General features: G+C 40.4%; 1 protein-coding gene across 3 annotated transcripts in view; it reads left to right on the forward strand.

Moving 5' to 3' along the window:
* The window catches only part of HS3ST4 (heparan sulfate-glucosamine 3-sulfotransferase 4), a gene marked incomplete at its 5' end in the record, with an annotated part of 758,541 nt that overhangs the window by 291,015 nt on the left and 442,954 nt on the right, over nucleotides 1–24,572 (forward strand). Inside the window, one exon of one of the 3 annotated variants that reach the window (XR_014236116.1) lies at nucleotides 23,626–23,752. The exons of the other annotated variants lie outside the window; for them this stretch is intronic. The remainder of the gene's footprint in view (nucleotides 1–23,625; nucleotides 23,753–24,572) is intronic. 3 annotated transcript variants of the gene reach the window in all.

Genomic DNA, 24,572 nt, shown 5'->3' on the forward strand with positions numbered 1-24,572 from the left:
GGTCCTTGGACCAGCAGCACTCAGGTAGCAGCACTACCTGGGAACTTGCTAGAAATATATTTTTTCAGGCCCCGCCTGCGACCTAAATGCTTAATGAATTACCAGGTGTTTCAGGGGAGGGTGGAACTTCATGTGAATTTCACCAGGATCAAAAGTCCATCATGAGCTCCAAAATTTATGAGAAGACAGTTCAATCAAGACTTGTGGGTGGGTGAAGTTCTACAGGTCAGAGAGACCAAGGCAAAAGGTTAGCATGTGTAGGATGGAGCTTCCACATCTCCTTTCCTCTGGAATTTCTGACATCCCCACCTGTGGGCTCACCTGTGCTCCCATCCTAAGCCAATGAGCTGGGCTAAGACCTGGTATCTGGATAGCTTACCCTGAACCTGGGCATTCACAGGCTCATAAAACAGGCAGCTTCTACTTTCACCACATTGGCCCAATCCAGAAAAAGCATCCTTTGCCTTAGTTTCCCCTAGCAGGCACCTGAGAACTGAATAGACATCTCCCCAGCCAATGCCATTGCCATCTACCTGTACTGACTTTGGGTGCTGCCTGCTGCCTGGGCTCCTCTGATTTCACCATATTCGCTGAACTGGGCTCCTCAGATCATGATGTCTCTTCAACCTAGCCTGGAACTGCTGCCTTATATTAGACGTTGTATATTTGGACAAGCTCTATAGTGAGGTCAGTTTCCTTGACCCCTGCCTCTCTCCCTGTCTACACTGGCTGAATTCCTGGAGCCCCAGGATGCCTATGACCACAGCCTGCCTGAGCAAATAGCAGAGACCTGGAATCATATGACTTTCAGGGGAGGAAACTGTGAAGTGACCATACACTATTCTTCAGACAGGAAAGATCACACCAAAAACGTTGTTTTTCTTTTTTTCAAAAACTTCTTTGTCTTGATTGGGAGTAGAACATGCATGGAAAAAGTGGTGAAAGAAAAACTAGGAGGCAAGCTATTTCTCCTCAGGGTGATGATAGATATGCATTGTGCTGGAATGCAGAGGAACCCCTTGGGAACTGTTGCTGCTCTGACAGTTTTTAAAGAGTGAGTCAGCAAGAATGACTCAGCCATCCTGGATTCATTTGGTTTAATACCGATGAAAACAGGATGATATAATTTTTCAGAATTCCTTCTAAGCAGAGGAACCAGTCAATAATAATAATATGATATTGATAATAATAATAGCAGCAGCATTTTTTGAGTGATAGTTATCATTCTAGGTAGTTTATATACATTATCTCAGGAGTCAGCAAAATTCTGCTGTAAAGGGCTAGACAGTAAGTATTTTAGGTTTTGTGGGCTACGTGGTCTCTGTCACAGCGACTCAAGTCTGTACTTGTAGCACAAAAGCAGCCATAGGCAATAAGTAAACAAATGGGCAGGGCTGTGTTCCAATAACGCTTGATTTACAAAAACACGTTAGTGGGCCAGATTTTCAACACAAGCTGTAGTTTGTTGACTCCGACGTTATCTCACTGACCCCAGTGGTACTGGGAAGTAGTACTTTTACTCCTCCCCATTTTACAGGTAAAAAACGGAATTCCGGAGCGATGAAGTAACTTGTATGAGATCCCAGAGCACTAAGTGGTGTATTCAGGGCTGAAACTGTCAACTGAAAAACAATGCACAAGCTAAAAGTTGAGAATTATGTTTTATTCTGTGGACTTTCTGAGGACTTCAAACCAAGGAGGCAGCCTAGCAGACAGCTCTGAGGGACTGCTGCAAGGAGGTCAGGGAGGAACCAGGGTATATAGGGGCTTTTGCCACAAAGACCGGGTAGTCGGACTTTCAAAAGACTACTGTTAATTAAAGAAAACCAGATATGTTAAGTGAATGAATTTAGCGCTTTTCTATGTAGGGGAAGATGCAAGAGTCTGGGCTCATTGAAATCATTCCTTTGATATGCAACTTAGCTGTCTAGGGCCAGCATCCTCTTCTTTCCCATCCTGAGTCCCCTCAGGGCTCAGTGTTGAGGGCAGCTGGAGTGGCCGATGGTCTGAGGGCCACAGCATCCTTTGTTTGCTGATGTGACAGGCAACATTTTTCATCCACGCAACTCAGGATTTCCTACACTATAGTGTCTGGGTAAGCTTTTTCATTCCCAGGGGCGTTTCATCATTTGGCTCCCCACGTCCCATATTCAGTTCTTCAATTACTTAACAATTATTGGGCAGCTTCAACATACCTGTCATGGTACATCATCTTATTTAACTATATCAGGACAACTGCATGAAGTAGCACTGTTTTCCCCATTTAGTGCCTGAGTTCCCAGAGGATAAGGTGGGATTCTCAAAGTCCACTCTTCGTGAGAAGCTGAGCTTGGAGTTAGACTCTGATTCTCAGTCTCTCTAAGTTCAGTGATCTTGCCTCCAGACCTGTTGGCTCCAGATTTGAAAAATCTTTCACATTTTTTGAATTATCAAAGCAGTACATGTCTATTGTACAAGAATTGGAATGATTATAAAGAGAGTGACAAAGAATCACTCACAATTCTCAATGCCCAAATAATCTCTGCTATCAATCTGATGCTTTTTTCCCCCTCTTGATCCATGCTCATTCTCCATCAATTTCATACTAAATAAAATATTTTGTATATTTTTTTACTAATCACATAAGATTTGGAGCCATTTCTTGAATTACTAAATTTTAATAAAATCATAATTTCAATTGCATATTTTTTCATAATAGGATATAACATAATTTTTAACAATTTAGATACTTTCTATTTTTTTTCTATCATAAATGCTTTGATTACATTCTTGTGCATAAATCTCTCTCTGAATCTCCAGCTATTTCCCCAGGATAAATTCCTAGAAGGGAAATTATTGCTCCAAAGGGTATTAATTATTTTTAAAGTTCTTTATATATAATTCCAGATTGGAATTTTAAGAAATTTGTGCTAATTTTCATTCCTTTTAGTAGGGTAGATATACCTAACCCTAAACCCTAAACAACAAATTTTTTAAAATTTGGTAATTTTGTGGATTAAAATGTTACAGTTTTACTTTGATTTTTATTAAGTAGTGGGGCTTTGAGGTTTTCTTATTGATTTGTCAGAGTTCTTTATATATTAAGGATATTACTAGTTCTTTTTCTGGCAAATATTACACCTAGGTTTTTATTTACCTTTGAAATGAAAATAAACTCATCTCTATTTACTTGTCGTCTTATTCATAGCAAAGGATACTTCAGATCATGAGCATTCAACCCATCCAACAGCAAGAGTAGTAGCAAGAACAAATGCTTCCTCTGTGAGTAGAATTTGCCAGGTGGCTGGAAATCCCAAGCAGAGAGGCTTAGCCATGACTTCCAGATCTCTGGTGCAGACTGCAAACGTGCTGGGCTGTGCTTTCACACATGTAACTCCAGGGTAGAAATCAGCCCAAATAGGAGGCAGCCAGGGGATATAGAGAGGAGCTTTTGAGACTGATTGTAAGCCGTGAGCAAAGGGTTGCCTTTGTTCTACGTGCAGCCACAAGGCACTGAATTCCTCACCATCCTTTCAAATAAGTAGAAGGAGGTGAAAAACAATGTAATGAAAACTTTGTTAAGAAGACTATGAAGTTGAAGACAGATAGGAACTTCATTCTTATACTCTTTGGTAAATTTAGAGAAAAGAAAAATGATTTGAGGCCTGACATTTTCTCTCCTCAATCCTCAGCATATTTCATTTTGAGGAAAAATAATCCTTCATGTCAAGTAAATCCCTTCTTTGGAAACAATAACATTTCTTTCTATGTATTGGAATGGGCTATGGTAATGTTTCTCAATCTTGGTACTATTGACATTTGGGGCAAAATAATTATTTGTTTGGGGGGACTAAAGAATAAATAAATAAATTAATTAATGATTCAACACTTTGCATTTAAATATTTGAAAAATTGTGAAATGAGAAATTCACCTTTCCCACCCCACCCCCCATTGGTCCATAGGGCTGAATTAATTACAGGGAGAAAGATATTGGGATCAGTGTAAGAAATCTTTGTTATAATAAAAACAATGCAAAAATAGAATGGTCTAGCTCCAGAATTAATGAGTTCACTGGAGGCATTCAAGGAGAGACTAGATTGTTCTTAGACAGAATCTTGTATAAGACATTCATACAAAAGAGGAGAGATTCAAAGTTTAAGAGTATCTCTCATCCCTGAAATTCTATAAATCTGTTTTTCTTGCTGTCTTTCCTTTTTAATATTTCCTATGAAGGTAGTAATTCCACTTGAGGAACTTACTTCTTTTAAAACAGAAGATAAACTTTTCTAAAGTGCTCAAAACTCATCACACATACTGCATAAACTGGCTTCTTTGGGGCTTCACAGAGAAAGCATGCTTTCAAGAAGTTGAATTAGGGATTTTCTGCAAAAACTAACTCATTTCCACTAGCCTAGAGCTGGATGATTTTTCATGGTCCCTCAGATACCATATGATTGAAAACGAGCAATGGAGTCAATTGAGGGGCATTGCGGAAGGCACAAGAAGTCTGTACAGGGATAGTGCACTCCTAGGCAGTTTCCATAATCAGTGCTACAGATTTCTGTTGAGATTCCAGACCTTCCCTGAACTGAGATCCAGTTTTCTGGAACCCTGAGTTTTCTGAAGGGTTGGATCCTTTTCTTCTTCCCACTACAAGTTATGAGTGAACAGAAGGCATCGGTTAGCAGGAGCTATGTTTCAGCAAAAGACATGGGTCAGCAGAAGAAAATGAGTAGGGACCAAGGGTCATTAGGAGTCAGAGTTCAGTAGGATCCATGGAACAGTAGGAGCAAGGGGTCAACAGAAGCCATGGGTCAGGAAGAACTGTGGATCTATAGAAACCAAGAGTTAGCATGAGCCATGAGTCAGCAGAGGCCACAGGTCAACAGGAGACAGAAGTAGCTTTTGTAGGAGATTTTGTTCATCAGGTTAGTAGGAGCTTTTGTTCATCAGGAACCATGGGTCCGTAGGAACCATTGTCAGCAGGAACCATACATCAGCCAGAGAGAGAGAGTCAGCAGTAGGTGGTGGGAGCAGAGGCTAAAAGACACACAGAAAGAGAGCAGCACCAGACTTGGAGGCAGCTGATGCCATAGGACAGTGGAAACCATGATTAAGCAAAGGATGCAGAGTAACAAGAAGCTGAGTAGAGAGCACCTAGCAATAATAGTATTGATTAAGTATAGAGTATAAGTAATTCACCATCATAATAGGGTAGGAAACAATGTGTTTCTGAGCACGTGTCAAGATAACGTAGGGCCTACAAGAGCGTTAAGTCCTGAAAGATCTAATCCTGAATGACATTCTAGTCTCTTTGAGAACTGGTAGTTTAGCAAATGAGATTCTTGTCTTTCCTAATTTCCCAGATATTCTTATTGTTTTAGGTTGAATGCCTAAAAAGGGGAATTCTTGAGATACAGTATACAAGGTTGCTTTTTAAGTTTCTTGATATATATTGCTAAGTTACTTTTCAAAAATGTTATATGAATTTGCTCTTCCCCATCTTCTAATTAAAATACTTATAAAAATGTATTCTCAAAAGTACAGAGTTTTAAGAGGGACTGAAAACTATAAGTATTACTATCTCTCAGGAGGAATTTCCAGTACAAAAATTTCAGATAGATGTTTGCTGTGTAGAACAAGAGGGCAAAGGAGATTGATTCCTGCTATTCTGTTTCTCTCTATCATGTAAGTCAGAACTGTTTGGAGTCTCAGGGGAAATAATCCAATTTAATTAAAAATGGCTTGATTCAGGGAATTCCCTGGTGGTCCAGTGGTTAGGACTTGGTGCTCTCACGGCCCAGGGTCCCAGGTTCCATCCCTGGTTGGGGAAGTAAGATCCCACAAGCCACACGGTGTAGCCAAAAAAAAAAAAGAAAAAAAGAAAGGCTTGATTCAATAAAATAATTTATAAGAGCATGTAACTTGAGAGTTTGGAATGTAGTGTGGTGGATTTCAGGTATGAGTTGATCCAGGAGCTTGATGTGAATCAGGACAAACATGTCTACTCTTCATCTTGTGCCTCAGTTCTAGTGGTTGGAAGCTCTGATTGGCCAGATCAGGCCCATGGCACATGCCCACTCTTGGAGCCAGATGTTATGGGAGTTACTGACTGATGTCCCCCTACTCCAAGTTATGACTTGGGAGAATTAATGGAGATGGTGTAGGCAAGTCAAAACAGATGTCAACAAGGCCCTTAATATAGGCATGGGGGCTTCAGGACACCCTTCATTTGGGTAGAAGCTGCTTTTGAAAATGTTCAGAATGGTTTGGACATTCCCATCAGTTATCTCCATTTCATACATCTTCTAGAATCTAGGCTATAATTTTCAATGTTACAATGTTACAGTCTGGAGAAAGAAGGAATGTACTTTCATGTTACATCCATAATGTAGAGTCAACAGAGATAAAAGTCTGAACCTGGAACAACCATAGGAACAATTCCTTTTAAGCATCATTTAATTTATTTTTTTTGGCCACATCACATGGCTTGCAGGATCTTAGTTCCCCAACCAGGCATCGAACCCGGGCCCACAACAGTGAAAGTGCCAAGTCCTAACCACTGGACTGCCAGGGAATTCCCTAAGCATCATTTTAAATAGCATAATAGTCTGTTACTTTTGGAGGATGTAAAAGCTGACGAAACCCCTTCTATAGAAGGAACTTACTGTTGAGAGCAGCCTGGGTCTTCTCTACTCCCCACCCCTCCTCTATGGCATACTGGAGGAAGGGGCACCAGTTTGGGTTTAATTTGGGTCCTTCCAATACCTCATTATGTAAAAACAAGTGTCCCCAGATGCTCGGGAAATTTGGAGTCATCCCTCCTCTTTACTTGTTCTTCTCCTGCATAAAGACATTTCCAGAATATCACATGCTCCTAAAAAAATGTACTTCCTTGTATGTGAAACCAGCTAACGGTTCCCCTGAGAAGTGTTTGAAGACGTAATGAGCACCCAGGTTCCCGGTGTCAGAGCTCTGATAGAGAGGATTCTCTCCCCAAGCCAGAATTCCCTCCAAGAGCCTCCACCAGGCAACCCTGGGGAGAAGTTGGTGTTAACTCCAGGCTGCTATGGTTGGGAAACCACTTCCCATAAAAACTCAGTCCTCTCTTTCCTCATGGCCCCAACTCTGGGGTGAAAAATTGAGTCTCCCACAGGCTGCTCATAATCTGCCTTCTTTCCCCTTCCAGAGAATCTGCCTCTAAGAAGATTAGAATCTATCCTCACGGGCCACACCATTTGGTGGGGGACACAGAGGCATAATTAAGCAATGATGACAGAGTTTGAAAAGTACCAATTATAAGAATAATCAAAAAGCTAGAGTACCTTAGAGGTAAGAAGAAGAAAATTTGCCCAGGAGATCTGGGAAACTTAGCAAAAGAGGAAGCATCCAAATTCAGTCTTGAAAGAACAGGAGTTTGCTAAGTGGAGATAATAGTGGATAATAATAATAATAATAATAATAAGCTAATATTTTTTTGAGCACTCACTGTGTGCCAATCATTTTGTGCTTTACATGTATTATTCATATGATATTTACATGTATTAACTCATTTAATCCTCATAACAACCATATGAAGTAGGTGTTAATATTCTCCCCATTTTGCAGATAAAAGAGACTGAGGCCCAAGAGGTTAATTTATTTGCCTAAGGTCACATTGAAAATATGTGGTAGACCTGAGATTCCAACCTAGGCATTTTGACTCTAGAGCCTGTGTTTTTAACCTATTTGCCATACTACCTAAAAGAGCATAGCGTCAATATCATCAAAGGCATGGAGGGATGGAGGTGGTTTAAAAATATGTCCAAATTCTTTGATATTTCTTCCTACAAGTGGTGGAGTCTAACTTCCCTCTCCTTGAGTATGTGCTAGACTTACTGACTTGCTTCTAATGAATACAAGAAAGCAGAAGTGACCATGTGTGGTTTTGAAGACTTGGTTATAAAAAGCGCTGTGGCTACATCTTCACTCTCTCTGTCTCTCAGATCACTTGCTCTGGGGATAGCCAGCTGACATGTTGTAAGGACACTCAAGAAGCCCTATGGAAAGGTCCACATGGTGAGGATCCTAAGTATCTGGCCAGTAGCCAGGAAGGACCCGAGGCCTCCTGCCAACAGCCACGTGAGTGAGTTTAGATGGAGATTCTCCAGTACCCATTAAGCCTTCAGAGACCATGCCCTTAGCAGACATCTTGACTGTAACCTTGTGAGAGACCCTGAATCAGAACCACTCAACCAAGCTGCTCCGAACTCCTGACCCATAGATACTGTGAGAAAATAAATGTATGCTGTTTTAAGCCAGTAAGTATTGGGGTAATTTGTTACACAACAGCAGACAACCACTACTGGCTGTAGAATGTTTTGTGTCTTCAATGTACATGGGCAGTCAGTATTTTGGAGCTGAAGCGCAGAGTTTATAGAGAATTGGCCAGGAGTGAAGCTTTTAGGATAAATTATAAAGCATGACAGCCATTCCACAAGCTCAAGCTCACAGAGCCCACTTTCCAAAAGCAACTCTCCCCGTCCCCAATCCTGAGCCACCCCACACCTAGCCAGAAAATTCTTCCATTTTCAGTTCCTTGTCCATGCCACTATATGGCTTTCATCACACTGTTCCTTGTCGTGCTACCAGCTGTGGATATTCCTTTCTTCCGAACTAGATGGAAAGCTCCTGCCATGCTCAACTCACATTTTATTCATTGTCCTCCTTGCATAAAACCCTTTGGTCACTGCCCTGTACATGTTTGGGGGACGAATGCTGCCCATTCTGAAACCTCGTGGCTGATGGATGGACTTCCATTCAGTTCCAGCCAACATGCTCTGCTGTCTTGTCTTTGGTTTGCAGTGTAATGTCCATGAGTGGGATAGATTGAGACCCAAGAGGCAAATTAGTTTAAAATATCATTAAGGGGACTTCCCTGGTGGTCCAGTGGTAAAGAATCCGCCATTCCATTGCAGGGGACGTGGGTTTGATCCCTGGTCAGGGAGCTAGGATCCCACATGCCTCGGGGCAGCTAAGCCTGTGCGCCACAACTACTGAGCCCACGCACCTCAACTAGAGAGCCTGCATGCTGCAAACTACAGAGCCCACGCACTCTGGAGCCTGTGCACAACTAGAGAGAGAGAAAAAAAACCTCACAGGTCACAAATAGAGAGAAGCCTGCACGCTGCAACGAAGAGCCCGCGTGCCACAACTAAGACCTGATGCAGCCAAAAATAAAAATAAATAAAGTAAAATAAAATAAATATTTAAAATAAAATTAAAAAAATAAAGTACCAGTAAGTATTCTGGACATTTTTACCACAGTGATGTGAAATGATTCACACCTATATGGATTCGGGTGATGAGGAGACAGGGCAATAAACCAGGGAGAGGGTACTCTTAACAGTAAGTAAGGCTGGCCACCAAGGGTGATGCACATCAATACAAACTATAGTCTCCATGTAACATTTGAATTAATTCCTCTTTTCTGCTTTATTCTATGTGCTCAGTTCCTGCACATAGAATATGTTTGATACATATTTGCTGAATGAAAGAATGCTGATATTGAGAATAATTAATATTCATGACACCTATGTTCTCCAGGCTATTCCTACAGATAAAGACTTTGGTCTCTTAAGAGGATGTTTATGGATAAAGAAGGACTCCAGCCAATCACAGGAGGCTAAGGGAAGGCATAGCGTAGGTACATACCAGCAAAAGCGGGCAGATGACGGTGGTCAGAGCGCCAGGAAACTGGGGAGGAATTCAGGGAAATAAAACACAAATAAGAGGAGAACCCCAAAGTATCAGTTATTATAGGAGACATCTGCTGTTTTTGTTGTTGTTTATTTGTTTTAAGCTATCCACTATTTTCTCCTTCTTCCTTTAGTAATAGTCCCCTGACTTCCACTGGACAACCATCATTTGCTGATTCTTGCTCCATGTGACTTGAATGGAGTTAACCTTCTACCCCAGAATCCTAGCCCAGATCTGACTAATAGAAACTCTGTATTCTCCTGGTAACAGTGATTGGTTCATGAATGGGCATGTGACCCAGCTGGAGCCAATGAGAATCAACGGGACTTTTGGGACTACTTCTGGAAGAGAACTTGTCCTCTTTTCTGCTACACTTGAGCCAGGGAGGAGTAGGCATCAGAAATGCTGGTCTCCATCTTGCCACCAGGTGATAGAACTGGACAATGAAGCCAACAGAGTGGCAGTCAGAGATTGAATGAAACAGATTCTAATGACACAATTTCAGATTCTTGAAGAGGCCATATCCCAATTACATCTTTGGGCTTTTAAGTTGTATATATGAAATTCTTTTTTATCTTAAGCCAGCTTGAGTTTAGTTTTCTGTCACTTGCAATTTTAAGATTCCTGACCAAAGGGACTGCCTTTGGATGCCATACCAGTAGCCAAGGGCCCACAGAGGGTACACAAAATATCACGCTTAAGGCATCAAGACTGAGTCGGTTTCCACTGATTGTTAACCTTATTTCTATTACTTAATAAGAAAGGGTTTTTTCCTTTATGTATTGACCTGTATAAGTCTAATATTTTTTTCCAAATGGCTAAGCAATTGTCTTCAAATTATTATCACCAAAAATATGAAATGCCACCTTTATCATCTAAACTTCCATGTAATTTTCTTTGATCTATTTCTAGACTGTAGTCTGTTCCATTGTTATCTGTGTATTCCTTTGTCATCAATTTGCTGTTTTATAATTTAGCTTTATAGTACATATTAATATCTATTGAATATTCATTACCCTTTTTCCCCCCCAAATTTTATTTGTTTCTGCCATGATATTCCTATAGATGAGAATCAAGGTCTAAAGAAGTTCCATTGGGATTAAGATTAGAAATAATTGGAGATAACAGAGTCTTTCCCTTCAGGTTTTTGGTGCATATTTTTCATTTATTCAAGTCTTTGCATATCTCTCAGTAAAATTTTATAACTTAATCTCAGTAAAAAACAAGCTATTCTTCTAAAGTTCAAGTCACTCAATTCTGACACCCTATCCCCTCCATATCCCGTTCATCTAATGACATGTTGGACCTTGCCTTGTTATTTATTTAATTTCTCCCCAGTTTTACCCCAGCTTTATTGAGATACAGTTGACATACAGCTTTGTATAAATTTAAGATATACAGAATAATAATTTGACTTACATGTATTGTGAAATGATTACCACAGTAAGTTAATGTCCATCATCTCTTACAGAAACAAAAAAAAAAAAGAAAGAAAGAAAAGGTTTTTCTTCCTTGTGATGAGAACTCTTAAGATCTACTCTCTTAACAACTTTCAAATATACCATACGGCAGTCTTAACTATAGTCATCATGTTGCACATTACATCCCAAGTACTTATTTATCTTATAACTGGAAGTTTGTACCTTTTGACCACCTTCTACTTAATTCTTGTCACACATTCTTCCTTTCCATCCCAGCCCTTGCCAGCATCTAGGCTGATTTCAATGGCTTTGTAATGCATCCTCAGTTCTATGATTTCTTCATCTCTAATAACCTTCCCCTCCATCTCAGCCATCCACTCTGGCCAAAGCACCCTTCGCCTTGTCTTCACTCCCAACCTCTTCCATTCTAAATTCCTAATTCAAGCATGCAGACCTTCTATCCTTCCAATTTACTTCCTCAAACTTTTTTTATTACTACTCTTCCTGCACTTCTTAGGTACCTCTAGTTCAATGTTTCCTGTATCCCTCAGAGCTCGTTCAAGAGAAAGCACCACAGAGTTAGTTGAGCAGAAAGAATTTAATATGAAAAAGTGCTAACGGGTATCGAAGAACTGAAAAGGCAAAACTCTCTAACTTTCAGGTGTCACTGCAGGAAGCAGCTAGCATCACTAGAAAGAAGAAACAGAGAGAAGATGCTGGAATTGCTAAAACACAGAAGCTTGGAGGAGGGGTCCTCTGGTGCTGGGTCCCAGATCTCTGAAGAGGGGCACTGCTTGGCTGGGGCTGCTGTCTTTTTTTTTTTTTTTTTATAAATTAATTTATTTATTTTGGGCTGTGTTGGGTCTTCGTTTCTGTGCGAGGGCTTTCTCTAGTCACGGCGAGCGGGGGCCATTTTTCATCGCGGTGCGCGGGCCTCTTCACTATCGCGGCCTCTCCCGTTGCGGAGCACAGGCTCCAGATGCTCAGGCTCAGTAGTTGTGGCTCACGGGCTTAGTTGCTCCGCGGCATGTGGGATCTTCCCAGACCAGGGCTCGAACCCGTGTCCCCTGCATTGGCAGGCAGATTCTTAACCACTGCGCCACCAGGGAAGCCCCGGGGCTGCTGTCTTTGAGAGGATGTCATGAAGCTAGTTCTGAGAGTGTTGGAAAAGCTCCAAACTGGCTTCAGCTGCTGCTTCAGGAAGGAAGTGTCACTGCCAATGTGAAGAAGCATTGCTAGGGTGATGGTCGCAGGAACAACAGGCGTACAGGGACAAACAAGTCCCTCCTCCCACCTCCAGCCTTGCAATCACCCTCTAGTTTCTCTCTCTCTCTCTCTCTCTCAGCAGAGTCTAATAGGAAGCCAGCTGGCCATGCCCAAATGTCACTTTCAGAGTACCAATGCCAACTCCAGGTGAGTTGAAAGCTGAGACAATAGCTTAATAATTGAAACAACTCTGTTACTTTCTTCCTATCCATCATCCCCCACTGTCTTCATTTTCTTGTCTGTCCAGCTTGAGATTAATTATCAGCCTTTTGGATACTCTCTGGCTGCTATCATAAACTCATTTTGTTCCAAACAAGCAGATTGGTAGCACTGATTACCAGCCCAATGCCGCCCGTACCTCTTACTACATGTCTCTAGGCAGCCTGTTTCTCCACACTCTGCAAAGATTGCTTTAAATCTTCTCCACTCTTCTCGAACTTCGACCTCCTTTCCCCTTTTGCTAGCTTCTGTTTCAACGATGGACACTACCTCTCAGCTCTGAGAACAAGCCAGCGTCTGCCTCAACCTTCCTGTCCTCTCTCCTCTCACACTGAGAAAGGTGATGTTTCTCTGGGTAAGGCCAGCCTGTTCTCTGGATCGCATCCTGCTCTTTTTTCTGGAATCTTTAATATTCACCTATCCCCACTGCATTTTGTATCTTCCCTCTGTTCCTCTCTACAGGTTCTTGTCTTTGGCTTTTTTTTTTTTTAATTGGGGTATAGATGTTTTACGATGTTGTTTTAGTGTCTACTGTACAGCAAAGTGGAGTTCCCTGTACTATACAGCAGGTTCTCATTAGTTATCTATTTTATACATATTTTTATGCATTTTAATTTCATTCACTAATTTTTTTTGAATTTTATTTTATTTATTTTTTTATACAGCAGGTTCTTATTAGTTATCCATTTTATACATATTAGTGTATATATGTCAATCCCAATCACCCAATTCATCCCACCACCACCACCACCCCCACCGCTTTCCCCCCTTGGTGTCCATACGTTTGTTCTCTACATCTGTGTCTCTATTTCTGCCCTGCAAACCAGTTCATCTATACCATTTTTCTAGGTTCCACATATATGCATTAATATACGATATTTGTTTTTCTCTTTCTGACTTACTTCACTCTGTAGGACAGTCTTTAGACCCATCCACGTCTCTACAAATGACCCAATTTCATTCCTTTTTATGGCTGAGTAATATTCCATTGTATATATGTACCACATCTTCTTTATCCATTCGTCTGTCAATGGGCATTTAGGTTGCTTCCATGACCTGGCTATTTTAAATAGTGCTGCAATGAACATTGGGGTGCATGTGTCTTTTTGAATTACGGTTTTCTCTGGGTATATGCTCAGTAGTGGGATTGCTCGGTCATATGGTAATTCTATTTTTAGTTTTTTTAAGGAAGCTCCATACTGTTCTCCATAGTGGCTGTATCAATTTACATTCCCACCAACAGTGCAAGAGGGTTCCCTGTTCTCCACATCCCCTCCAGCATTTGTTGTTTGTAGATTTTCTGATGATGCCCATTCTAACTGGTGTGAGGTGATACCTAATTGTGGTTCTGATTTGCATTTCTCTAATGATTAGTGATGTTGAGAAGCTTTTCATGTGCTTCTTGGCCATCTGTATGTCTTCTTTGGAGAAATGTCTATTTAGGTCTTCTGCCCATTTTTGGATTGGGTGGTTTGTTTTTTTAATATTGAGCTGCATGAGCTGTTTATATATTTTGGAGATTAATCCTTTGTCCGTTGATTTGTTTGCAAATATTTTCTCCTATTCTAAGGGTTGATTTTTCGTCTTGTTTGCAGTTTCCTTTGCTTTGCAAAATCTTTTAAGTTTCATTAGGTCCCATTTGTTTATTTTTGTTTTTATTTCCATTACTCAAGGAGGTGGATCAAAAAAGATCTTGCTGTGATTTATGTCAAAGAGTGTTCTTCCTATGTTTTCCTCTAAGAGTTTTATAGTGTCCAGTCTTACATTTAAGTTTCTAATTCATTTTGAGTTTTTTTGTTTTTAAAAAATTTATTTATTTATTTATTTATTTGCGGCTGTGTTGGGTCCTCGTTTCTGTGCGAGGGCTTTCTCTAGTTGCAGCAAGTGGGGGCCACTCTTCATCACAGTGCGTGGGCCTCTCACTGTCGTGGCCTCTCTTGTTGCGGAGCACAGGCTCCAGATGCACAGGCTCAGTAGTTGTGGCTCACGGGCTTTGTTGCTCCACGGCATGTGGGATCTTCCCAGACCAGGGCTCGAACCCGTGTCCCTTGCATTGGCAGGCAGACTCTCAACCACTGCGCCAGGGACGCCCTTGAGTTTATTTTTGTGTATGGTGTTAGGGAGAGTTCTAATTTCATTCTTTTATATGTAACTGTCCACTTTTCCCGGCACCACTTATTGAAGAGACTGTCTTTTCTCCATTGTATATCCTTGCCTCCTTTGTCACAGATTAGTTGACCATAGGTGGGAGAGTTTATCTCTGGACTTTCTATCCTGTTCCACTGATCTATATTTCTATTTTTGTGCCAGTACCATATTGTCTTGATTACTGTAGCTTTGTAGTATAGTCTGAAGTCATGGAGTCTGATTCCATATTAACAAACTGAAGAATAAAAACCATATGATCATCTCAATAGATGTAGAAAAAGCTTCTGACAAAATTCAACACCCATTTATGATTAAAAAAAACTCTCCAGAAAGTGGGCATAGAGGGAACCTACCTCAACATAATAAAGGCCATATACGACAAACCCACAGCAAACATCATTCTCAACGGTGAAAAACTGAAAGCATTTCCTCTAGGATCAGGAACAAGATAAGGATGTCCACTCTCACCACTATTATTCAACATAGTTTTGGAAGTCCTAGCCATGACAATTAGAGAAGAAAAAGAAATAAAAGGAATACAAATTGGAAAAGAAGAAGTAGAACTGTCACTGTTTGCAGATGACATGATACTATACATAGAGAATCCGAAAGATGCCACCAGAAAACTACTAGAGCTAATCAATGAATTTGGTAAAGTTGCAGGATACAAAATTAATGCACAGAAATCTCTTGCATTTCTATACACTAATAATGAAAAATCTGAAAGAGAAATTAAGGAAACACTCCCATTTACCATTGCAACAAAAAGAATAAATGCCTAGGAATAAACCTACCTAGGGAGACAAAAGACCTGTACGCAGAAAACTATAAGACACTGATGAAAGAAATTAAAGATGATACCAACAGATGGAGAGATACACCATGTTCTTGGATTGGAAGAATCAATATTGTGAAAATGACTATACTACCCAAAGCAATCTACAGATTCAATGCAATCCCTATCAAACTACCAATGGCATTTTTTACAGAACTAGAACAAAAAATCTTAAAATTTGTATAGAGACACAAAAGACCCCGAATAGCCAAAGCAGTCTTAAGGGGAAAAAACTGAGTTCATTCATTAATTTTTGAAAAAATTAAATTCAACAAAATAGTACAGCCACTTTAGAAAACAGCTTGTCAGTTTATGATAAACATACAATGATCATATGACTCAGCAATGCCACTCCCAGGGATTTCCCCAAGAAAAAGTAAAATTTATGTTCACACAAAAACCTGTGTGTGAATGTTTATTACAGGTTTCGTTATAACTGTCAAAACCTGGAAATGATGCAAATGCCCTTTAAGTAGTGAATGGTTAAAAAAATGGTTGTACATCCATATGATGGGCTACTACTCAGGAATAAAAAGGAATGAACTATTGGTACCCACAACCGCACAGATGAATCTGAAGTGTTTTTTGCCAAGTGAAAGAAGACATACTCAGAAAGGGACACACTATATGATTCCATTTGTACGACATTTTGGAAAATTATAAGGACAGTAAACAGATCAATGATTGACAACAAGAATCCCTTTGAAATTTAAATAGAGAAACCTCTTCTATTAAAAAAAGTACTCAAAAAAACCTCTTTTGAATCTCACCCTCCCCTGCACACTATTGCTAATATTACTCTGACTTTCACAGTAAATTTTTCAAAACAGTTGTCTACACCCATTTTTTTCCCCCATTACTTCTTTCCACTGGCTCCTCAACCAACAGGAAAAGTTGCTTCACTTGTGTTTCTCAAACCGGAGAAATGTACAGATCCCCTTACAAACCTTCTCCAGAAGTTCTAGTGTCACTTAAGTTATTTTTATTCAAATATAAATTAAATATTTACAAATAGATGTCTCAGTTAAAAGTTCCTTATTCTTTTAGCTCTTACACAGTTGTAAAACAAAGGAAAAAATTGGAAAAAATTAAATACCAACAAACCCACCAGACCCATCCGTTTCACATCCACAGCCTTAATTTAACGTGAGAGGTGATGGCTTTCTGCTGCTACAAGTTGCTGCTTTGAGGCCCAAGGCCAGTCCCCAGATTTGCCTGACTGTGAATACAGGTGTCTACTGCCATATGTGGGTGATGATTTAATTCTTTCACAAGCTTCTCTGGGTGCAAATTCTTCAGAAAAATTTATTCATACAGAATGGGGAGTTGGCAAAACTTTCTGTAAAGGGTCAGATGATAAATATTTTAGGCTTAGCAGGCCCCTGTTGCAACTACTCAATGCCGCCATTATGGCTTGAAAGCACTCACAGACAATACATAAATGAATGGGTGTGTATGTGTTCCAATAACCTTTATTGACAAAACAAGCAATGGGCCAGAATTGGCTTGTGGGCTATAGTTTGCCAGCGTCTTTTCTAGATCATGGGTTTCAACCAGGAAAGCAGAAGATTGGTAGGATTTCTATTCAGCTGTGGACGCATACTTGACAAGCCAGGAGACTATGTGAAAAGAAAAGGAGTCACCACTACAAGCAACCATAAAATTTACTTACAAAAGCAGGCAATAGGCTGGATTTGGTTCACAAACCAAAGCTTGTGAAACTTGGATATAGAAAAGTGTCAGATAACCATGATCTCTTTCCTTAACATCTGTTTCCATATCAGCTCACAGTAAGAATGATCATATTGCCACTTTCCTTGGCCCAGCATGTGGTTTCCACCCAGAGCCTCTCAACCTTAAGAGACTTCAGAGATGTCTGCATGTCATAACCACTTGTTTCCTGCTGGGACATCCAGAAGGGTGGGGTAATTATGGACTTTGCCCATTAGCCACCAGAGACTAATGCTTACTAACAGAGTCTGAGCACCATGATGTTATAATTCTGAAACTCTAAAATGCAGTAAGAAAGGAGACTTGGGAAAAATCTTTTTAATTTGGTACCTAACTTTCTATCCACACTGCAAGGCATTTGGGATCAGAGATTTGATTCTCTTTATGAAGCCCTTCTATATATAGAATCACATCCTACCTTTATCTTGCAGCCTGATACACCAGAGAATGAATTTTATTATTATCATTATGCTTTAATTTTAGACAAAGAATACATTTTGAAACAAAGAAGGACCAAGAAATACTATAATTTGGATAAGAAACAGTCTCCTTTAATAGCATGTTTCAAGGAAAGAAAAACTTTGCCAAATATTTCCCTTAACTGGTTACTCCACTCTTCCCAAGACAGTAAATTCAGGAAAAAAAAAAAAAAAAGAGGGATAAAATCTGATTATTGTGTGTGTGTGTTTAAACTTCTCATCCTGGTGAATAGGTGGATGGCTATTTACCAGCCAGGTACAGAGGGCGAGTTCTCCAGTGGGGCTTCAGGCATGTTTTTCTGGGTAGTCTTGGAAGAACTGGATTCCATTGCTCATAACCATACTTACCCATGCCAGGCTCTAAGGTGGACACTGGTAAACTAGAATGGAAGACAAGAGGGAGCTTGCCTCCAAAGAGATGGCTGTGATATGAGTACCACCAAGAAGTGTTAGCTTTAATGAAGTGCTTACTGTTTTGCCAAGCACTTATGCTAAGCACTCTACAATTTCTCTGGTAATACTAATGACAACTCTACTTAGTAGATATTATTATCTTACTTTATGGATAAGAAAATTGAGACTCACAGAGGTTAAATAACTTGCCCAAGGACAGTCAGTGTTAAGCGGCAGAGTCAGGTTTTAATTTGATTTGCCCTAATCTCTGAGCTTCTCTACTGCCTTGTACCGAAGATAAACACCCAAACAGACAAGTTCAAGGCATTCTGTCAAGCTACAACACAGCAAGAGCTGCAGAGGAGGCTCTGGAAGCATGGAAATTGTAAGGGTGGTGGGCTAAGTTTAGAGTATTACAGATGAAATTGATCAGGTCACATGACTTATGGGTGGGACACAAGCAAAACCCAGCTTCTGAGCCTAGGGGGGTACTTGGCTAAAAGTCCCATTTTAGATGACTCTGGACTATGTGGAGGAAAAAAACCAACAACAATCAACCAGGCTCTCCTCCTAAAGGTCCCCATGGCTGATTCCCTCACCTCTTTCAAATATGTTTTTAAACGTCGTCTTCACAAGGAGAGCTACTCAACCATCTTATTTAAATTGCAACCTGCCCCTCCTCTCACAATCACTCTGATCTCTTTTATCCTGCCCTCCTTTTTCTTTTGTTATGGAACTGTTTTCACCTTCCACCAGATGGTACTGTATAACTTACTCATGCATTACGTATGTTGCTTATTCTTATTGTTTATTACTTGAATCCTTTCTTTAGAATCTAAAATCAATGAGAGGAAGGATTTGTATCTGTTTTCATGAACATATCCCAGATTCCTAGAAGAATGCCTCATGTACAGTAGGTGCTCAATAACTATTTGTTAAATTAATGAATGAGTAAATGAATGCTTGAAAAACAAACTGTAGATATAAGTTTGGGCTGAATGATTTTGGTAGCCCATCCCAGACTTGGCATTCTGCTCCCATGTCTAAAAAAAAGCATCCTTCCATTGAGGATTCAGGCGTATTGGAAAGCAAGTTCTCACCTGTCCAGATACCTGATTTAGATCTCACTGGGATTGTGCTTTTGAACCTGGATTAAATCTACGTGTTCAATAAACTCTCATCTTTGGTCTACTGTGCTCATCTTCATTCCAGTCCTGTGCTCTCCTGACATGGGCAGTTAAAGAAAAGAATTTAGTGCATACAGCAAATATTCCCCATATCTCAATGGCAGGCAGAACAAACTCTGAGATTTGAGCTGGAAATATTTTTTTTTAAAATTCATGGGAGTGTCTTTGAGTTTGAATTAACATAATTATAAAATTTACAGGCATCCAGTGTGCTTTTTATAAGGCTTCTGTAACAGATGTGTCAAATGTCTAGTTCTGAAAGGACTTCATAATTCAGTTGCAATTTCCTCTGGGTTAAATAAGGGAGTCTGCGAGTTGGGAGTGGGGGGAGGAGCAAGAGTAATACATTCCTTGACGTGCCATCCGAATGCAAGATGAATGCACTCTGTATTAAAGGCTTCCTCCTTTTCTTTCCTCATTATGTTGAGTCATACCCCCTTACTAGGGTGAGGAACACTCCCTTTCTTTAAAGGTTGAAACTGACTTCCAAATTCTTTCTCGAGCACATTTGGGTTTCCACCAGGCCTAGTTTCCTTTTCAACCCCAGGGATGGAAGAGATGGAGGGTACTAAAATTTATTTCTGTATAGCTCAATGGTGGTAAAATCAGGAGCTCTGATTTGACAGTTGATGTCAGTGAACAAATTTAGTGTCATTTTCTGGTGCTTTTATTCCTTTTTTATGCATATTCCTTTGGTTTCTAAAGCCAAAAATTGTCTGTTGATTGTTCCCTTGATTATTCCCTCTGCCCTATTTCCTTCCCTGGCTATCATTTAGTCATCAAGTTCTATCAACTTACCTCTAAATATTTCTTAAATCCATTCATTTCTCTCCATCCTCACTATGGCTGCCTTGATTATGGCTACCATATTGTTCTTCTGCTAAGGTCCAAAATGTTGAATAAGGCCTGTAAATAAGGTGACCAATTCATCTAGGTTAGCCTGGGACTGTCCCAGTTTTAAAGTGGAAATTCCCACAACCCAGCACCCACCCCCACCCCTCAGTCCTGGTCAAACTGGGACTGTCATCCTACCTATAAGTCTTTGTAACTCTCTGCTTCCTTTGTTTGCTGCAGCCCCCCAACCTTCTTCCAGTTACTTGAACTTGACCATGTTCTTTCCTACCTCAAGACCTTCACACAGGCTGGTTTTGCCCCTGGATTGCTTTTCCAATCACTTTTTGCCTGGTTAACTCATTCTCCTTCACCAGACATTGGCATAAATGTCACAATTTCAAAAAGCCTTTCATGATCCAGCACCCAGCCCCACATTAATTTTTGATCTTGCTATAACCTCTCATTGGACTCTTTACTTTTCCTTCATACCACTTTCAATTGGTAGTTATATTTTCATCTGATAATTATATGTTTAAAGAAGTGCTTCCTCATCCAAAATTCGGCTTCTCCAAGGCAGAAAACATATCTCTTTATACAGCTGTTTTGTCTCCAACACCTACTCCAAGACCTGGCAAGTATTAAGCACTCTGTAAATATATCTTCAGTAAATTAACTTTCTATGTAGTTTCCATTTCCCCTTGATTAAACTTGCAAGACCTTTGTCTATCCTCTCTCCCTCCACCCCTTCTTCCTATCCTTCCTGTCTCTGGCCCTCTCTTTTCCCTTGCTCTTTCTTTCTTTTGTAAAAACAACTCTTGGAATTAGTTAATTCTACTGTTTTTATGCCCTTCAAACCAATAATTTCTGCTTTTATCAATATCACTTCCTTCATCTCATTTTTCTTAGGTATACTCTATTTTATTTTTTGAGCTCTCAGGCCCACTTGCCCGCACTCTCTTCCTCCCTCTTGGTTTAGCTACACCGAGTCGGCAGTTTTCCTGAAGAGACTAAGCTGTTTAAACTTTGTCACTTTTGGTGCACATGTTGCTTTCTCTGTGTGATATGCCCTTAATTTACTGATCTGACAAATATTGAATGGATACCTCCCCATCTTGTCTACTCAACTACTAATTCTTTAAGACCTGGCTCAGCTGTACCTTGTCTATAATGCTTTTTTGCTTCCACCCACAGAGAGTTAATACATTTCTTTGTGTCATGAGCGTACCTTGAGTAGACATCCATTATAGCACTTATGCTGCATTATAATTTATACCCCACCTTCCTTACTGAACTCTGAGCTCCATGATGACAGTGGCTGACCTCTGTGTCTATTTTGGGGAAGGTTTAGATTCTGGAGGAAAGGGGCATACATAATTAGCATAGCTCTCTCTACAGTCTCAGCCCCCTAATAAAGACAGAGATCCACTAAAAAGTAAGTACAATAGGTCAATAGGAAAATGGTCTAGGAGACAAATAGATAGGGAAAAAACCATTGGGTCATAGGCCATGTACATTTTCAACTTTATTAGATAATGCCAAAGGAAATTTCTTTACTTGAGGTGAGAAAGAAAAAAGAGAGGCAAATACAAATATAAATTTGATGTAGATAGGAAAGATTTTGAGAAAACTCACATTGGATGGACTTGGTCCCCACAAAATATGATTTTGCAGGGTTTGGTGTTGGGAAAGGAATATGTCCTTTGATCAGAGTCGAATAGGTTTGAAGTCCTTTAAGAATATGTTATGGAGTCAACCAAGGAAGAATCAAGGATGTTAGAGCTATCAAAGGACCCAGTAGATAAAGAACAAATACCTCTCATGATTTTACTAAGTGTTGCCTGACCTTCTAGATATTGAAGGGAGTAGTGAGTGGCACAGCTGAGGATGGGAAGGCAGGAATAATGGAAGTTCATGGAGGCAAGGGCAGTGGATGTTTATAAGAACCGGTGAAGCGGCTGACTCTGGGCTGAAACAAGTGAGATCAGAGAGCTGTGAGATTGGAGCTCCTGGGCTAGACAGACAGTAGGTTCCAGGGGAAAATAGAGGCAAAGAGGTAGAAGGAGAAGCTGCTATGACCAGTGGAGTTGATTTCAGAATTCACACTAGGTGTAGGGTAGGTCAACATTGGGGTTACATCTTCTCACCAGCCAATAGCATGCTTTTATTCCATTTGATGGAAATGAAATAAGCATTATGAGACATTAAAAGAATAAAACTGGTTAAAGGCTTTATCTATCAAACCCAAAGCCAGGTATTATTCAGATATTATAACCTACACTATTCCTGTCTTCTGCTTATAGTCAGGACAGCCCTGGGCCCCAGAGTTACTATGGTTCATCTGTTGGTGGAACATATTTCAGAGTGATTGTTTTACCTTGTAGCTGAGCCTTTGCTCATGGGCAGCAGGGAGAGAGGGTCTCCTCCTCTTTGATTGGTGCTGTCCAAACACAAGATTTTTGCCTTATTTGGAATTTGGAGGGATAAGATTCTCTATACATTTTTATAGGAATATAAAAGGCAAACATGAATGATTTTTAAATACATGGGGCTTCAAGGTGCAGATTTGCAGACACATTTTTCCCTTCCTTGTTGCATATCTCTATCCTTTCTGGGAGGAAACACATAGATCTTGGTGTGGTTTTCTTTAAAACAAGAGAAAAGAGTCAAAACAGTTAATCTCACATGCTTCAAGTGATAAGAAAAAAGTCAGCACAAGCTGGTGTAGGGGGACATGTAGGTAGTAGAGCCAAAGTAGAGAATTCTCCCAGTCAGTCCCCACAATCATGCTCTTAGAGGAGGAAGACCCAGAGTAATACAAAGATCCAAGGTGTGGCCAGGTCCGTGAAGGACTCAAGTGGTATGAAAGTGATGGTCACATCCCAAGAGGAAGTCAAGGAATCACAGCCAAGACTATGGATGGTACTGGCCCTGAAGATAATATAGCAAAAGAAGAAATAAGGCTAAAGGTATAGGGGCCAAGGTTTGAAACTTCAGCAACTAAGACGATAATGCTGCCATCAAAAGAAGGAAAGATGCAGAAGGAAAAGCAAACCTACACTGCAAAGGGATTGAGTGGAATGAGCCTGCTTGAGGCTGTAAAGAGATGGCTTCTTGAACTGCAGGTGGGGAAGTTGGGGAAATCAGAGGGAGAATGGCCACTTTGGCCATCTTCAAATTCTAATTCAACAGATGTCTAAGCTCTATCTTCTTCCATAAGACGGAAGGCTAGTCCCTTTGTTTCCTGAACTGTGCATTTGGAAAATCAGTTTCTAAGGCAGACACCATAGTGACTGACATGGATGCACTAAGACTTGACAGCTGCAAGACTTTTGGTCTGGGGTGTCCTCAGATCCCTACTTGACGTTCCTTTCCTCCGCCTCTGCACTTCCATTAGGAACAGTAACAGTTGTAACGATTTTAAATCCCTTCGTGTGAGTTTCTACACACGTGCCAAGTAGATGCCGAGTGGTCAGTTGGTTCACTTACCATCTACAGCTTCAGCATCCAACTCCATGTGTGAGGTAAGTTCGTGCCCCCACCCCCCGCCCTGCCACTCAAAAATTCACAATCGTTACATCTCAGAGTCACTTTCAAATAGTCTAAATTTTAAGTACTGGATGTGTAAGTGACAAGGGACTGGCGTTTAACAATATTTGCATATGAACGCATTTCTAAGCTACTCTGTGGGTCTCATGCCATTAGTCAGTGTCTCTATAGGCTCTTTAACGGTGAATTCATTATGTTTTATTAGTTTGTGCTGTTACTGTTTCTCCCAAGGGGTTACACTGGGGAGAAGATACTTAATCATGGCTTTGAACTTTGAACTTTCTGGTAAATAAACTCAAAAAACCCCTGTCTTTAACCAAATTCGTTTCATTTCAGGGAAAGAACAGATCTGGGATTGACTTGTTGGTTCTTAAAGATTAACACAGAGTAGCATTTATATTGAATTTTAGAGTAAATGATTTCACTAAAGCCTCTAAAATACAGCCCTTTTTATCAGGTCAGACAAACAGCTCTGCTTCTGCAATGTCAGCACAGCCTCCAGGGTGAATTGCTTGTGTGCAGTGTCTCTCTTTTTTTTTTTCCCCACCTCCACTTCCCAGATGAGAAGCTCTTAGGGGCCTCAGTCTGGGAAGGGGTTGGGGAGAGGGGGCTACTGTGTGGCCAGTTCTGGGGATGTTATTCACATATGAGTCTGCCCACGTGAATCTCCATCGTGGTTACAGGTGCAGGGATCAGAGAGAAAAGTTGTTCTCAGTTATGTAGATGGATAAACCTCTTAAATAAAGCATACTAAGTGGCTGAAGTCAGGATTCCTAGAAGCAGGGCCTGAGATGG

This window comes from Balaenoptera borealis (genome assembly GCF_965194805.1).
Source record: "Balaenoptera borealis genome assembly, chromosome: 16".
In the NCBI taxonomy this organism is placed as follows: Eukaryota; Metazoa; Chordata; class Mammalia; order Artiodactyla; family Balaenopteridae; genus Balaenoptera; species Balaenoptera borealis.